The sequence below is a fragment of the Micropterus salmoides genome, unplaced genomic scaffold (assembly GCF_014851395.1).
Source record: "Micropterus salmoides isolate LMB-PRFRI ecotype aquatic unplaced genomic scaffold, ASM1485139v1 Ms_hic_scaffold_14, whole genome shotgun sequence".
Classification (NCBI taxonomy): domain Eukaryota; kingdom Metazoa; phylum Chordata; class Actinopteri; order Centrarchiformes; family Centrarchidae; genus Micropterus; species Micropterus salmoides.
Window position 1 is genome coordinate 18834874 of NW_024040485.1, and position 17525 is coordinate 18852398.

The 17525-nt window shown below is 42.2% G+C and overlaps 1 long non-coding RNA gene across 2 annotated transcripts; it reads right to left on the reverse strand.

Annotated features, from left to right (window-relative positions):
* Nucleotides 1–356: 356 nt before the first annotated feature.
* LOC119902882 lies at nucleotides 357–9970 on the reverse strand. 2 transcript variants are annotated; one of them, XR_005444377.1, is made up of 4 exons: nucleotides 9823–9970; nucleotides 9042–9225; nucleotides 2818–2864; nucleotides 357–511 (listed from the first exon to the last, which is right to left on the reverse strand). It is a non-coding gene; the product is annotated as an uncharacterized LOC119902882 (long non-coding RNA). The 2 variants fall into 2 exon arrangements; XR_005444378.1 differs by lacking the exon at nucleotides 357–511 and adding an exon at nucleotides 2296–2718.
* Between the last annotated feature and the right edge of the window lie 7555 nt (nucleotides 9971–17525).

The following is a 17525-nucleotide window of genomic DNA, read 5'->3' on the forward strand; positions in this document are numbered from 1 at the left end:
TATGTCTTCATCTCTGGATTAGCATGTGCCCACTTGCCCTTTTGTTCGTTTCTGCTCTTTCCTGACGTCGTCGGAGCAAGCCACGGGGCACAGTCAACGGTCGATGGTTTTTATGTGATCCATACCAAACTCACCGACAGCGTTGAATGTTCACCGAGGCAAGCAGGACAGCGGCGCGTGAGCGTGAGCCGAGCTGACAGACACGTGCAGGGCGTAGAGGAGGGAGGACAGACAAGTCAGACAAGCGGGAGGCAGGGACAGAGCTGAGGACGTCGCTCAAACCACAGAGGTCAGGTCGCACAGTGCAGGGACATAATGACGCAGGACAGTGGCAGACTGAGTCAACTGTCCAAAGGTTAAGATGGCTCTGGTTTTATTATACATGATTATGTGGTGCTTTTAAGCTGGAACATAAACTGAGACAATCTGCTTTGTTGCATTACCACCTCCTCATTAATCAGAGGAACTTGAAGTCCTTTCATCTCCAGCTCAAAATTGGTCGTAACAGCATCTGAAACACAGACGAAGAGGAAGTTGTTAGCACGGCTATTGCAGAGTATTTTTGTCTTTAAAGGGTCAATTCACTTAAAATTACAAAAACACATTTTCTCTATTTATTTCTGTAGCATCTAGCCATGCAGCTTTAATTTTGGCTTCCTTTGAGCAGGTTTTCAGATATTTTTTTTACCTATCTGAGATTTATGCTGTTAACCAGTTATGGTCACAGCATTAAGAAATAACATTTAAAATGTCCAACAGAAATGTGTCTTTCCAGACACAAAGTCCCAGCTACTCTAAATTTTCCACAAAACAGTTTCCACAGGGACTTTAAATGCCATTTTTCAATGCAATGATCAACTTAGACAAAAAATCAGTCACCTCCATTGTTTTGGGGTGAAGGAAGACAAATGGATGAATGAAACCTAATCTGTTTGCATGGATAGATAACACAACAATAGAGAAAATGTTTTTGTAATTTGGGTGAACTGACCCTTCAGTCAGTTTTACAAGAAAGAGATTATATAAAAGTGTGATAAATGAATAAAATATATCCTTTAAAAAAACTCTCTGTGGTTTACCATTTCTCAGAACAATATTAGAGAAATATCTTTGAGCGTTCCACGGTTCTTATGAACATCTAGTCAAGAGAACAATGCTGCGATGTCCTACTGTGCAGGCAAGCTTTTGATACCCCAGCCACAGCCTGAGAGCTCCCATTGTCAGAAGCAAGCCATAGCTGGGGAACAACAGTGTCACTGCGCTGCTGCACGGACTAGGGACTGACGTAAGGATGGTAAACCCTGATCTATGGTCATTCATTGCCACCGTTTCATCGGCTTGGGGCGCTGATGTCATTCAGCAGGCTAGACCTGCATCCATTACTCTGCCGTGGGAGGCCGACGTCAGGCTAGCATGATAACACACTGGCTACAATAGTTGAGTAATGCATCACGTTATTGCAGATGTAATTCAGACGGTCATAAAACAGACAATTTGGTTTTTGTCCTGTGAGTAGGCTGGGCCTCTGTGAGTAGAATGATTGCCTCTGCATTCTTTCACGGCATGCTTTCTATTATGAATATGCAAAAACATACAAATTCATTTGTATGATCGTATAAAAAGAAATGTTAGCTAGTAGGTAGTCAAATAATGTAATATAATTTTTACTAAATATCATAAAACACTAAACTGCCTGCATAATTAAAAAGGAGTTTTTAGAGCTTTTTTTCCTGTGGTCTGAACTGCAGCATGTGAACCAGAAGTCTCTTTTCTCTCAGGGTGAAGCGGACCAGCTCAGATAAGAGACAAAATTCATAAGCCATATTACATCTTCCCAGCTCCATCACAGTCTCACACACACACACACACACACACACACTTACACCTCACCCCACTATGAGACCTAAAATGAAAAATAGGCGAAGGATCGAGGGAGAGGAGAAAAGGGGGCTTTGCCATGGCAACCCCAATGTCAACCATCCATTTTTTCTTAATCCCCCCCAGTTCAATGTCGCACCCTCTGAGGGACCCCCCTCTCTACAGCTGAATATTTCTTTTGTGTTGAAACACTCTGTATATATGTGTGTGTGTGTGTGTGTGTGTGTGTGTGTGTGTGTGTGTGTGTGTGTGTATGCGTGTGTGTGTATTTCACAGAGGGGGGAGAGATTGGGGTTAGAAGGGGGGAGATCATAGCTAACCCAGCTTAAATGGGGGGCCAAACTACAGGCCACAGAGTCTCAACATTACACCGGGGGTGCAAACCAGAGATCAAATCACGCAGACACACACACACAATTAAATTTTTTACATTTACATTTATTTACTACTGGGAGATAATCTTTTGAAATAGCAGATAATTACATCACATGGCAAACAGCCGGACCTTTCCTCCCCGAGCCTATCAACGACAAACTTTTTTTTTCCTGCTATGAAACTCTCATGGTCACTCGCTCTAGCCTGAGCAGGCCACTCTACATTACTGACAAAGGTGGTTTTTGGAGGAGTGGGCGGCGAGAGGCGTCAGTTGCTAGACAAAATTAAAAGGCCTCTATTTGCCCCTGACAATAAACATCCCCATCTTCGGAGCTCCTCCACAGTTGCAGCCAGATAGGCTTTCATTTCTAAATGCGGGCTAATAGAGAGCGATGTCTCCTTCCTCTACCGTAAGCCGATTTAGTGTGCAGGATCAAATTCGGGATGTCTATAGTAGTCATCTTTCTGTGATGCCATTCCACCAAGAAAGAGGACAAAAGAATGTGACACATGGTGAATATTCAGTAATAGAAAAAGATTTTTTAATGATGATGTGCAGTGTACCTGATGGATATGATCTTCATGGAGTCACAAGTCAGCATCAGGAACACCTGACAAAAGCGATTATATTAGCACAAAACAGCAAAGAAATTGAATGGAGATGATGATTTTTGCATCGTACAGAAACACCCCTTTTTCTGGGAATCTGACCATCTATTATCTAAATTGACAGTTAGTCTGATTTTTGCTTGAAAGTTTCCTAATCAACAGACGATTAATGTCCAGTGCATCCTCCGGAAATCCCAAACGCTGTTCCCCCAAGGCTGAGAGGCAGGGGCGGAAGGAGGAAGTGCCAGTGGTGTGTCTCTGGGGTGGTCTGATGTGGCCGTGGGCGAGGCTTTAATGTAGCTGCATGTCCACTCCAGTGTATACTGTACATTCACTGGTAATGACTAACAGACCTGCAGTCTGCCTGTAGGGGCCTCACACGCCACTCAATGCCTACACATGGATACGCTCCACTTTAATGGCAACATTCAAACTTTACTTGAAGTGCGCTGTGGTCAGCCGGGCTTTTCACAAGGGAGAAAAAATATGACTTAGAGGACCAACAGTGCCCTCAGCCTAATATTTGACCCATGTGGGTTGATTATTTAAAGTGGCGATTTAAATAAAAAATATGGGTAATTACAGTTATGCTGCTTTATGATGGTTCATTTTCTTGCATATTGCCAAAAATCTGACTGGGATATTATATGTGACACAGGCTGCAAACATAAATTTAAAAAAGTATAGTGTTTTTGCAGCTTCTAGCAAACTTATGTTCTTGCCCTGTGTAGCAGAATTTTTATTTCTCTTTAAATGATACAATGAAAGAAAAAAATATATAATCTACTTCCTTACAAACCCGACATTGTACATTTAAACTATCAGTACCTGAGCCAGATCCGACTTAACAAACATTATAAAACAATGAAAGTGCTCCACGTCAGTCTAGTCTATTAGAGAGCAAAGGGCACATTGTAACACAAGGTGCAGGGTCTGTTCAACAAGTGCGAAGACATAAACCAAAAACAAAGGCACAGAGTTAGTGCCTTGGGACTGAGTGGCAGGGCGGGGTCATGGATGACCCTTGACCTTTTTAACCCCAAGGAATGTTGTCGTGCTGGTGCATGTATTGTTCCAGCCTCCCTGAGGAGCCCCAGCCGAGCATCAGATGAATGTGAACGCTGAATGTTCCTGAAGGCCTCCCCTTTTCCTCTTTTCCCCCCAAAAAGCTCCTCTATCTTCCCCTAATCCTTTTTTTCTGCTCTTCATCCAAACAAAAAGGTAACAGGTCTGAGAGTGTGCTGTTGTTGTCGGTCTGAAGAGCACATGCACGCAGAGAGGCTGGTAACGTGGGTGCCAGGCTGACTCTCCTCACTGACCTAAATGACCAACAAAGATGCAGTAAAAAGCTAAAGTAAACCTTCTTTGCCCTATCACTCATGGAATTGTGTTTCAGTTTATTGGTCCATCATCCAGATCTAAGAGATCTGAGTATCTTCAGGCAGTATGAGAGTCTGGCTCTGGAGGAAGTCACCAGCAGTAGAAGGAGACTGACAGATGAGAGGGCCAGACAGACAATTACTGGCCAGGTATGTCCTTTATACCCACCTAGGGCTGGTCAGAGGAAATGGAGGAATTTATGATGTCATAAAAAGTGCCAGAAGAGAAGTGCCTGAGAACAGGTTGTCTCTGGAGCTGGAGCCATAAAAGACTCCTGCGGCTTCCACTCCCTCCCACTGACTACCACCCGAGATGATAACACAAGACTGAGCGCCAGCGGGTTATAGAGCAGACAGAGATATGCAGCAGAGACACAGAACATTTAAGTGTATGTATGTAATTCAACTCTTCTGTACACAAGTAATTATGTGACAAAATATTGTTAACGACTGCCACACAACTGCGTCACTGAATACTAACCCTGTGTCTGAAAACTAGAGATGTTAAGTAACAAAAGTACCTTTATTCTAGTATGAATAGATTTTAGATTTACACTAATTTTCATCTGGTGTTGTTTTATAATTGTCCTTTTCAGCAGAAAATATTTGACTTTGTTACACAATAAGCTCATAAAATATGGTACATGTGTTAAATTCTCCAACAATAGATGTATTTATTCAACAATTAGACCCACTACCAGCCGAATCACATAGGAATGTTTTACTTAAAGCTATATTTTACTGCTAATATAAAATTACTTTACTATTTTTAATATGAAGGATTAAAATTGTACTATTGCCACTATTATAAAAAAATATTTTATCACTGACACAGAAAAATTTGTCCTAGTTGTTGAAACTGGACTGCTCATTATTAAAAAAAAGATTCCCTATATTCTTCTCTCCCTCCTTTCTAAGCCTCTTTTGACAGTTTAAACCACAACAAAAACAAACCTTAATACAGGAAACATCTTTAACAAGAGAAGCACCATCTGCCAGCTCACACTAAGCAGGTGTAAGGGACAGAAAGCCCAAAACATTGTATGCAGATATGAAGAATACCCATTCCTCTTTGCTCACATCTATACGTATACAGCACTGCTCTTCCTACAAGAAAAAGAGAGAAACACACTCTCATAGTCTCAGTGCTTGTTAAAAAAAAGGAAGAGAGAAGGTGGTTATTGGCTCTACAACCTAACTAAGGAGGTTTCCCATTGTAAAAAGGAGTGGCTGCACAGCCCCGTTTCCTTTCATCCCTCTCCTTGAGGCACGCTGCCTTTGTCTCAAAGAGGACAGAACAGCCAGCCTCCCGGCTACGGATGGCTACACTGGTCGAATACCTGGGAACTACCACTGGCCTGGTGGGAAAAACAACAAGAAGGAGGAGGAGTAGAAGGAAGAGAGACCGAAAGAGAGGAGGGGGGATAAGGTGTGAGTGTTAATCTGAGGTACGGCGAGACTGACCAGCTAAGACAGAAGAGCCTGTTAAATAAAGCCTGTTATTAAAACTCAAAGGGAAGGAGGGGGAAGTGGTACAAAGCTGCAGAGAACTATGAACACCTGGTACCAAACTACACTTGAAAAAAAGATGTTAGACTTGTTGACACTGAAGAAAAAAAACGTTACATGATTTTAGAAACGTAAATCATGACCACCTGTTTTTACTTTTCTTTTAGTTTTCAGTCAGTGTTCCACTTTCTTCCTTTTTAAAAGGTAGCAACTGCATGTGTGCAATTAAGAACCCTGAGGTTAAGGAAGGCAGGTCTAACATTTTCTTTTTCTTTCTTTCTCCTTCCAATTTTAAACTTTCATGCCAGCTCAGCAGAATGAACGCTGGTCCTGTATACGAGGTATTCTATAGGGGTGAAGTGAGTTTAAGTCTTCCCCAAGCCCAACCGCAGCTGCCTGAATGTAAAGCTTTACGTTCCAGTCCACACGGCCTGCCTCGGCAACCAGACCTCACTGTCACGCCTCATAAAGCAGAGCTCAAGCAGCGGGGTTGTGTTTAAAGCCACGGGGAAAGATAAGGCAAAATAAGGACAAATAAGGAGGAAAATAAGAATGCACCCATTCAAGAAACTGTAGAGAAGAGAGTCAAAAGCCTTTGACAAAAGCTCTTTAGCTAAAACTCTGATGGCATGTCTCCAGTGCGCTGAATAAGAAAATATACTTTCAGGACAAATTGCAGCAGGAAACGTTAAGAAAGTGAAAATGCCAGTGAGGGATTGTTAAGACCATAATCCTCTCTTCTTATTTCAAGTTTTTGCTTAGCTGTCGAGAAGGAAGCGAGAACCCTCAAGTTTATTTTCAAATAGTCCACAAAGAATGCCTGTCATTTCCTGGCGTTCCCCACTTCCATATGAAAGCCCCCTTTCCTTTAGGAACAATGGGAAAGATTCCAAAATTTCCATGGGGAGTTTCTTGCACGGCGATACAACAGAGAGCATGTTGTGCCAGAATTGAGACAGGCTGTTTCTCTCAGCGGTGACAAGATCGGGGCTAATGCAATGTTTTGTCTTACAGCGACTATACTTCATGATTAAAGCGGCCACACAACAGCTGTAACATCTCATGAATGAGCTGAGAGCGAAGTCTTTGACAACTCAGTGGAATATCTTTTATTTCTCATACCTAGGATGTTTCAAAATCTTAGTGTCAACTTCGGGATAAAAGGTAAAAACTGTTTGGACAGATGTCTGACTTTATTAAGCATAGAGGTGGGCTAAAAATCTAATTATTTCAACAGATGTTCTGAGTTTAACCTCTTAATCTGTGATTTCTAATCCACAGCTTTACCTGTTACACACACCCAAACACACACGCACACATCTTCACACAGTCAAACACAAGTCGTAAGAGTTTCTTAATTGACAAAAAGAACTTGTTTGGTCCTGAAGTGGAAAGAGTTCAAGTGTCATTTGCTCCTGGACAGGCCAACAGGCTCTTGAAAGCCACCTGGCTTGACCCGATCAGACTTGAGCCTTTTGGCTAGACATGAGGTGAGAGGTCATCCACTCATCTAGATAGGCAGTAAGTTGCGATGCTTGAGGCAGGGTGCATTACCTAACCTTTCCATTTACCCAACACTGCACACACAGAGAAGCACAAACACACACATATGGGCGCCGGTTCCTGCTGCTATGAACTCATTCAACGCTTAACTAAATTTACCTGCAATGCATGAACACAGTGACAAGTGAATGTGGCAAACGGCTGCTGTAAAATACGTAGGCCTACAATAAAGTCTGAAAAGCGACACGTGCACTAGGTCTGACTCTTCTGTGAATTTAGGTCATTATCCACTGGGCATCTGTGCCTTTTATGTCTGATGACTCAGAAATAATGAATCAAAAAGCTTGCATATTGTATTTTAATGACTGAAAGGAACGAGGCGGAAGCATGTGTGGAAGCATTTTTCTTCCTCCTCGTTTGTGTGCTCGCTGTTTGATGGCAGTAGGGAAAGAACTGGGTGTCTGCTGGGAGTCATGTGATGGTGGGAGAAGTGAGACGGGACTCCCTGATGCTAACAAAATAACACTTTCACTGACTGACATAAACTATAAGAACATAATATTTTTATTTGAATTGCTCTATGCATTCTGTTGAGAAAGAGATCATGTCTAACTATGTGAGGACCTATCGTGATCTTAGGCTGGGAGCCTCTCCACTGTGATAGCAGGTTGCTTCTCGACATAATTGCAGGGTGCTGTTGATGAAACTCATCACGTGTGATAATGAGCTACACAGGAATGATGATCATAGTTCCAGCAGGAGATGAGATAAGCCAACATCCAACCACCTCTGTGCCCACATAACACCAGCAGGAAGACAGTGGCTTTGCTCCATTCACTCAGCCTGCCCTGATAACTATCTGAGAGCAACTCTAAACTGAATTAAAAGCCCTACAAGAGATATGCACTTAGATATTCTCCACTCTTTGCTGTGAGGGAGCAGGGGGCTGCTGCTTTTTCTCTTCATGAGGGACAAAGCTAAAGTGAATTATGTGTAACTCAGCCCTGAGAGGGACGGAAGTGAGGCTATCACAGCACATCAGCACCTATCTGTACTACTCACTGACTGGGCATCTCTCTATATACCATGACACAGACTTTGCTTTCTCTACTGGACAATGTATAAGAAATGTAAGCACAAGCAGTTAATTGCCTGCAAGCATTAGGTAAATGTTTTTTGTATTTAGTTTTTTTCATTAAAGCATGCTGTGTACAATCCATAGCCAGTAAAATGTAGTGCTGCAATAAGCATCTAGAGCTACTATATCCAAATGGCAGAAGGATTTATGGAGACTGCCTCATTAACCTTAAGGCATATTAGTGCTTGGCACTGCACGCTGAGCCAAGAACTGCAGGTTCCACGGTCTCCTTAAAGAAAGCCTGTCTCAGCTGCATTAAACTGCCTGGAGGGTCACTAACTGAGTTACACATTAGGCCATCGCGCCCCCTAAACTGAGTATGTAACGCTCCTGATGAAGTGCGTTTATCTGGTCATTGTGCATCCTCTCAGAGTGTCCACCCTGAAAATGGCAGTCTGGTTGTTTTTGCCATGTGCAGGAGGCCCAAATTCCGGGAGGAAGTCAGATGCGCAAAGACTGTTTCCGAGAATTCAAGATGCGCAAAGCCATGCCTGTAGTCTGCACTATTCCAATTCTTGAATCTTTGAAAAATAAAACATACACGCACGCAGTACGTTGTGTTGCACCTCTCCACGACACATATGCCTACAATATTTGAACTGCACCACTTTTGTTCCAATGCCTATTTATTTTCTGGCTACGTTACTCACCCATCCACACAGACAGATCACAGCATGAGTCACGGCTTTGTGAGAGACGGGTGGCGGCTCTGAACGATCCGCTGTCTGTTTTCTGCTCTTCAGGTGTCTCGCTCGGATTCTTTGGGGGCAGGAGGGCTGCTGTATGTCAATACAATGACAGATGGTCCACACAAAGCCGGTGCGCGTTGTTCAGCTGAAAATAATAGCCACCATTTATCAGTGTTCGCCGACTTTCATGCCCAGTAGAAAGACGAGACTGTCTGCTGAGTGAAATGAATCAAACTTATATTGTTTGGGAGGCTCCTACCAGGATTCCTTTGGGCTACACTGGCTGTTTGAACATACCGTTAGAACTTCCCAAGCAACGGAAATAACATTTGTCTGCGCACTGGTGTAGGCTACAGTCGATGCGTCTGGCATATCATTAAAAGTTGAAATGTGCGTAAAAAGGCTACACAGACCAATCGCAAATCACGTTTTTCCTCGAGTCACATGTATGCCCTTATGAAATGACCGACGAAAGACACGCTTTTTCTCTCCGCTGGTATGTTTCCCATGCGCTGGATTTGGACACGAGAAGCCGCCTTTATTAGTGCTGAGCGCCAACCCAAACCCCATCACATAATGTCACAGTTTCACATTCATGCTAGAATATCTACTTCTATTAAAGAAACATAATTTCCTAACTAAATCATCAGTTTGCACAATTTGTACTGGATTTAGCAAAACGCGGCGTCCCTATTTTAAGGTTAAGCTATAGTTAATGCATTTTACATGATGGCATACTTACAACATTTCCTTCACCCCCTGCTTGTAAAACAGCAGGATTCACTGTCCTGCGAGGTGGACTGATGCGATATCTTCAAGTCTGCCACAGTAGGTATTTTCACTCTCATCACTTCGGTCCGAGTCCAACTCCTCACCGAATGAGCGTCTGCCTCCCTGATCCACAGATTACGTCTGTTTGAGAGGCAAGAGGGAGGGCATCCGGTTTACAGGGATCACCGGGAGGACCGGGATTGGCTCAGAGGAGATAGCTTGATAAAATACGCGTCAGCCATTGGGCGGCGGGGCGAACGAGGAGGGGGCTGTCGTGTATTATTCAGGAGAAACCGGGTGGGGAGAGGAGGAGGATACTCAGAGCAAAGCGGCATATGCAGACAATGCCCTATGTCTCAGAAATTCAGATTTTCATTGGTGGATTTATCCACCGCAGTTAATGGTTTCCAATAATCTCTTCACATGGACTAACAGTCAAATTGGAGGAGCATTTACGTTAACCCAGGAGGGTCTGCAGTAGCTATTAATGCTTATGATGACCTCAGAGTGCTTAATATAGGCTTTGGGATCATTGTAATAAACCCACAATGGCAATTTCCTACAGGAAAAAACAATATGACATAGAGAAACCCCTCAAATTTCCACTATTACAGCAGTATATTTCTCTTTTTTAGCTTTTTTCTTTCTATGTTTGTTCTATTTTAAAATTCAAATTGGACAAAAATAAAATATGCTGGACTAACCAGATGGAAGGGAACAACTATAAATAAATCAACATCAAACCTCAAGAAAGTCTGTGTGTGTGTGTGTGTGTGTGTGTGTCTCTTTGTGTAATATGTGTATGGGGCCCTGTGTGTGTTCTGCTGTGTGCAGGCTACGAGAAAGCTGGAGCTGCAGAATTTTCCACAGAGGAGTAGGGGAGGAAATGGTGCATGGATAATTCTCTCTTCAGATCCTCTGGTACTCGCTCTGAGAGTACTCGGCTGAATCAATACTGCTCAAAGCTTTCTCATGTTCCCCTTCGCACATCAGTGCTACTGTTGGGAGGCCACGGAGTCTAGGGCAGTCCACTTTAGGCATACTCAAGTGATGATGCTTTGAATTAAAAACTCCACCAGTACTTCTGTAGAGGGTTAATTACAATAAATCCCAGTTGACCTACAGGCCTCCCGAACACACACAGATTCACATCCATAATACAGATTGTGAGTTGTTAACCTGAATACTGAGCCAGTGTGTGAGCAGACAGAGAAATCCTAATAACCACAGCGGGGGATCTTCACTGACCGGTAGCCATGGTGATTGAACACATTTCTCCACACAGCAGAAAGGCAGTCTGTGGTGCACCACACAGGCCTTTATTAGGCCCAGACCCTTGGACTGCAAGGAAGGAAACACCAAGTGGATGATCACGCCCATTTCATTGTGACTCTACAATTTTTACGACAGTCAAGAAGCCGTCGACCACAAATTAGCTCATTTTTGGGAGACGCTCTGCTCTTGTCTCCGTTAAACCGATAAAATAGCATGCTCAAATCTCAACAAAGCGGCACATCATCTGATTATTGTGTGAATGTGAAGGCTCATTTGCATAACTGGTGGGAATGATGCTCTCAGAAGTATAGCACCTAGATTTATTCAGTATTCAGTCTAATTTCAAACATCAAAATGAGAGCAACAGCCTTGGCTTAATTTCCTATAAGCTTCTAATCTCTCTTTCCTCTTAATTTAGCTGCAGCTTCAATCACAGCTCTTTCACAAATCTAACCATGTGGGAGTTTGTGTGTGAGTGCTATCATGTTTGCAATTCACATTTCCCATATTGTTCTCAGTGGGTTTAAAGATTTTGGCACAACTTTCTGATAAGGCAGCCCTTAAAATGGATGTATAAATTGTAACTTTTGGATGGTTTTTAATTCATTTATCAACACTTTTTGTTATAAGCCATAAATAAAAACTACTTTTGGGCTGGGTTAAAAAAAAAAAACTATGGCTGGTGTGGTTTATTCTTCAGTGCACCTCTCATCTCTGGAATAATACAGAGGATCTATTTATTAATCACATGCTAGCATTTATAACACCAGGCTAAAAACTGCATTAGAATGTGAAAAACAGTCTTGAGGATTTATTCATCTTGTAAAGTGCCTAACTTTAGTGGATCATAACGTCGGGTATGGAATGAATCTGCAGATCCTGCAGTTCAACATGAAAACAAACTTTTCTATCAGTGTCAGTTTTTGAGCCTAGACAAAGGCCAAATTTTCACATGTAACAGATATACATTTTAAGAGTTTTACCACAAAAGTCACACAATAAGTAGCCTAAATGAAATGTGTACCGCATGTGTGAGGTTTTGAGCCATGCCTGCTTAAGCTAGACTGATGTGCGATGTGTCCATATGTGTGTGTGATTCAGACAGGAGCCAGCCCTGGACTCAACACAAATGGTAATAGTCCGATGTGCTTCTGTTGATTTCCATGACAACGTATTAAGCAGAGGCTTAAAACCATGGTTGTGCCATACTGTGCCTAGTGAGAGTGACATCTCCAACTGCTTCAGTAATGAGCTGTCTAACAGGCTGTCATCCTCTACAGATGGAGTACATACAGTAGGCCAGTCAACACTTTAGAGAATTATCCAGTCAGAAATGTTTTAGTGGAATACTTTGACATTTTAGGAAATGTTTATTCACTTTCTTGCTGAGAGTTAGACAGCTCTTAAGTCTGTACGGTAAATCCACCCACCAGCACCTGGGCATGTTTGGTTAATCCATACAAAACTGAGGTGTAAAAACATGAAAACAATTTGGTTTTTTGGAAGCCTAGAAATAATCCAGCTCACAACCCTCCATAAAACCACAACATGTAGTTTTTACACTTACCTCCCCTTTCCAGCCATTATGATACACTAAGGTAATTGGCTGCTGCTGGCTATACATGAAAGTGGGATCGATCTTCATCTAACTCTCAGCAGGAAAGAGAATAAAAGTATTTTCCAAAATGTCAGACTATTCCTTTAAAGTTTCAGCAGTTACATGACGTACATTTATCTGAAAGGTAAAGTAATGTGCACATGTCCAACATACAGGGCAATGGTGCTTGGGTAATTTGGAAATCCAGATATCAAGAGCTTCTAAAACAGAGCAGGGGATATTAGTAATAGACATAACCCTCCCTCCCTACCATCACCCCCCATCCAAACGTATTGTAAATAGCTATAAAATCTGGATAATCATTAGACACACACAGGTTTTGTTTACTTGATGGGTCAGAACATCTTCATATAGCTGTTGTCTGGTGACTGTTCTCATACAGCTAATTGCAAACCACAGTGTGAGTGCCTTATCTCACATCATCAACAGTATGGCACAGTCTCAGGCAACTCCGGACCACCTCCACCAACCCTGCATACAACTCTGCCATCATGGATGCCCCCCTGTTGGGTTTCATTCTTGCTTGATGCCAGGAGCAAATTCTCCATCTCAATTAATCACTGAGTTTCTAATGGAATGCTTCCCTTCAGGATGAGGCCCATCACAGAGGGGGCTGCAGTCAGTGCTGTCGGTGAAGCTGCTCTGATTGCCTGAATACATTCCCAGCTTTGGAGTCACTGCAGATGTCTGCTAATTGTGGTGATTATGGTAAACGGAGGGGGGTAGGAATATGTAATGAATTTCCCATTGCTTTCATGCCTCACATCCTTTGGTTATGTGCATCTGCTATACAAGCGGAGCATCCGCAGGGTCTGGAGACGGACAAAAGTAACATTGGCTTTTGGACGGGCAGCTATTCTAATGCCAAGTGCAGCCAGATTGGGTCCATTTATTCTTTTAGTTCTGTTCATTTTTTTTTATACAATGCTGGTTTAATTCCTCTCTGCTCCTCTTATGCTCTTGTTCTGCCACTTCTTTTCTCCTCATCCATTCACTGTAGTCTATATAGCCCAGAATCACAGATTTGTTTTAAAGGACTTTACAGTTTGAACAATTCTATCATCAAGTTGACAAGTTGTGGTTTTTCAGGAGATTATGTCTCGGACTACAGAGCCAGGCTAGGTGTTTTCCTGTTGTGATGGCTGCACTAGCAGCCACACATGCAAGCAACAACTCACAGTGGTAACTCTTTCATTTGTTTTGAGCACATTACATAGGTTACAAAATAAATAATTGGACACAGATTTTAGCTTTAAAAGCAGTTTTATTAGTTATTTGACATTAGGTCTCTATTTGGTTGCACACATTTAGTTAACTTTGTCAATTCTGCTAATTTCAGGCTCATTATCTTTGTTTAACTGAAGTTATATTCTGTGAAATTAATACCTTTTGTTTTGAGATACCAGTTACTGGGGAGTTGCTACTGGGAGTCTCTGGCTAGCTGACAGAAGGGCTTCCAACTGCATCTAAAGTGTTTAAGTAGGGGAATGGATAATTGGACTGCACCATGTTTTCCCATAGCGTGCTAGTTCTGCTTTTGTTGTTATAATTATTTGATTGATTTACCATTAGTTCATATTAGGTAGCATTGGCTTAACATATTTTGTAGTTATTGTGGTTTGTTTATATATTATGTGTTTGTCTACTCCCTTTGTGTCAGAATGGCCTGATCAGTCACTATATAAGTTTCCCCCATGTCTCCGTCTTGTTAGGTCTGTTATGTTAACTAGTTGCTAGCTGTAGTCTTATATTTAACTGACAGATGGGAGTGGTATCAGTTTTTTCATCTAACTTTTGACAAGAAAGCCAAAAAAACATGTTTCAAAAAATGTCATACAATTACAAGAAGGGGATACATTATAAATATACAATATTAAGTACATATTAAATGTAAAACTGTATTTGTGATAAAGCACTCCAATGGCAGAAATCTGTTATACAGTCCTCAAAACGTCAGAAACACTATCTAATTTTAATATTTTTTACAAGAGAAATAAAACTGGTTGTGCTCATTTAAAATCCATATGGTAATTTGGTAATTCATTGTGCAGTTTAACTGCCTATTAAATTGAGAGGATTATACATGCAACCACTGGCGACCTGTCCAGGGTGTACCCTGCCTTTTGCCCACTGTAAGCTGGGATTGGCTCCAGCCCCCCACGACCCTGTACGCAGGATAAGCGGTTGACGATGGATGGATGGATACATGCAACCTGAATTTCTGCATATTCTTCTCTCTATGGTTATCATGCCACTCTTGGACATGTAACTGAACTGAACTGGAACAAATAATATTCATACATTTAGCATACTAATTAAGTTAAATATCAGACATTCTCGCCCCTCTGTGGCAAATGCAAACATGCCTGATTCATTGTGGATGTGCTTTTGCAAGGCAAGAGTTAGCTAATTCCTTTGGGGCGAGTGCCCTTCCTGTCACACTGATCAAAGACTTTCTCTTGATATGAGCATAAACTGCTCCATGCCCCATCACCGTCAATGTCTGTGCATGCGTGTGAGTATCTGTGTGTGTCTTTGTGCGGGTATATGTCTATGTGTGTGTGCGTGTGGGTGGGTGTGTGTGTGCGTATATGAGGTGAGGTGGGGGTGTTGTGTGTGTGCATATGCATCCCCCATCACCGGAGGCTGTATTATGCATTGTTGTTGGCATGGCCTACATGCTCACCCAAGCATGGACCAGTGTGGTACAGTACACACGTCTTCCCATCTACACTGCACTCCCTTGTTGTGTCCGCAGGCCTGCTTCATTTACCTTTGCTCCTGAATTAATGCTAGTTATCTGTCACATTAACTCAGATCTGTTGGCTCGCTTTGTCAACAGCATAATCCAGCCTCAGTATGTGATAGCCAGGGTTATTTTTGCTTTGATGCACCGCACACGCATGGACTGAGTTGGACTCAATGTATATAGGCTACCCAAAGCTGCAACCATCCATATATAACTTCCATCTTATCTGAACAAAATGCACTGTCGCATGAGATTTTAAAGTTAAATGCTGCTTTGTGTTTTCTCAACAAAACTGTACAGAATGCAAAACTTCTCTGCTGAGTGCAAAAGTGGTTGTACCGCAGGTGTTTCATTCAGTGTTTCAAAAGAGGCCGAACTGTGGGGGTGGACGCTCGATTGAATGAGTACATGGCCTTGTATCTGTGTATGTCTTCACATGTACATGTGTGTGGAGCATATATTTGCCTGCCAGAAGCGGGTGTGTTAAATTCTCTTAGCATGTGTGACGAATCAAGTGGCTGGGAAAAAGAGCAGCGTGTTGCATGGCCTCTCTCTGTCTCTCACAAACTGAATTCTAAAGAGGCTATCGATCTGTCAGGGTCTCAGATGGTATTTTGCTCCGCCCCTGTCTCACTATCTCATCTATCTGGCTTTACATTCCCCTCTCTGTGTTTTCCTCTGTGTCTTGCTTTTCATCTTCTTCTTTATTTCTTTCGCAGTTTGAATAGGCGTGATGCAGAATATGGGAGAGAGATGCAGCAAGTGTGTGAGACAGATAAAAAAGAGAGAGCATCCCCCACTCGTACGTCTTTCATCCTAATCCGTAGTCTCTGTCCAAGAAAGGGCCTCCTTTTCACTTGTCTGCCCTAAAGCCTCTTATATGTGACCCCTCTGTCTCTCCCTCAGGGCTCTCTCCCACGGCCAGAAACCACACTCACAAGCAAACAGACACACACATCTGTGTATTTTAGTTCACGGCATGTAAAGAGAGAGTCGGATGTGTTTGTGTTGAAACAACGTAATATTTCAACCAAAAAAAAAAAAACAGGTCAGAAAGCATTTGCTCCAAACACCATTACCGAAGCTGTACAAAGTCACGATATGCCAAACTGACAGACCTTCTTTCTATATGTTTTGCCTGAAGGTGAAGGCAAAATACTGCCAGGCTGACTAACACAGCTGCTGGGAGAGTGTGTCTCTCTTGTTGAAAGAACTGACCTCAATAAAGATGGACGTTTGGCAGTCCGTTATGTAACTGACAGATGAGGATGATCCTGAGGCTGTGTAGATGTGTGTGTTGTTTTTTTGTGCAAGAGCTTTCATGTGTGCATCTGCTTGCATGTGTGTATGTGTTAGGGATGTATACCAGGGCACATATGGTGTGGGGGAGTTTATAAAAAAAATCATGTGCATATCATGGCTAATTAGGGACCGTACGGAACTTACTAGGGTGGGGATTGTTCTCAATCTTATGTTTCACTTCTTGGAAAAAGAAAGACCCTCCCAAGTGTGATTACTATTTTCATTGCACCCTTTACTTGACTTAATGCAACACTTCAACAACCTTCTCCTCAAATTCCAACAAGTTGTTTAATCGTGTGCCCCAATTAAAACCTCACTATCATTTTGGAACAATAATATAGCCAATGTACAAGTTTAGAAGTGGAAATAAACAGATCATGACAGATACCACACAATTAAGAACTTTCTATTTTTTAATAAAGAGTTACCAATACATAACTGATTATTAATGCCACTGATGTGGGTATAGATGGCAGCTTCGACGTGGGACTGCAAGCTATAATGTTTTGACCCCACCCAGATTTCAAATAAAAATAATAAATGTTATTAGATATTAGATCAATTGATGTTACAATTTATGTGTAAGACAAGTTGTCTGTCCGATTGTCCGTCATAAATAGGGATGGGTTTCCTGAAAGCCAGTTCCACTTTGGATTCAGTTCGAAGTTGGTAACATACCAAAGCTCCGCAACCAAATGTTCTTTCTTTCACAGTTGTTCTTATATGATCT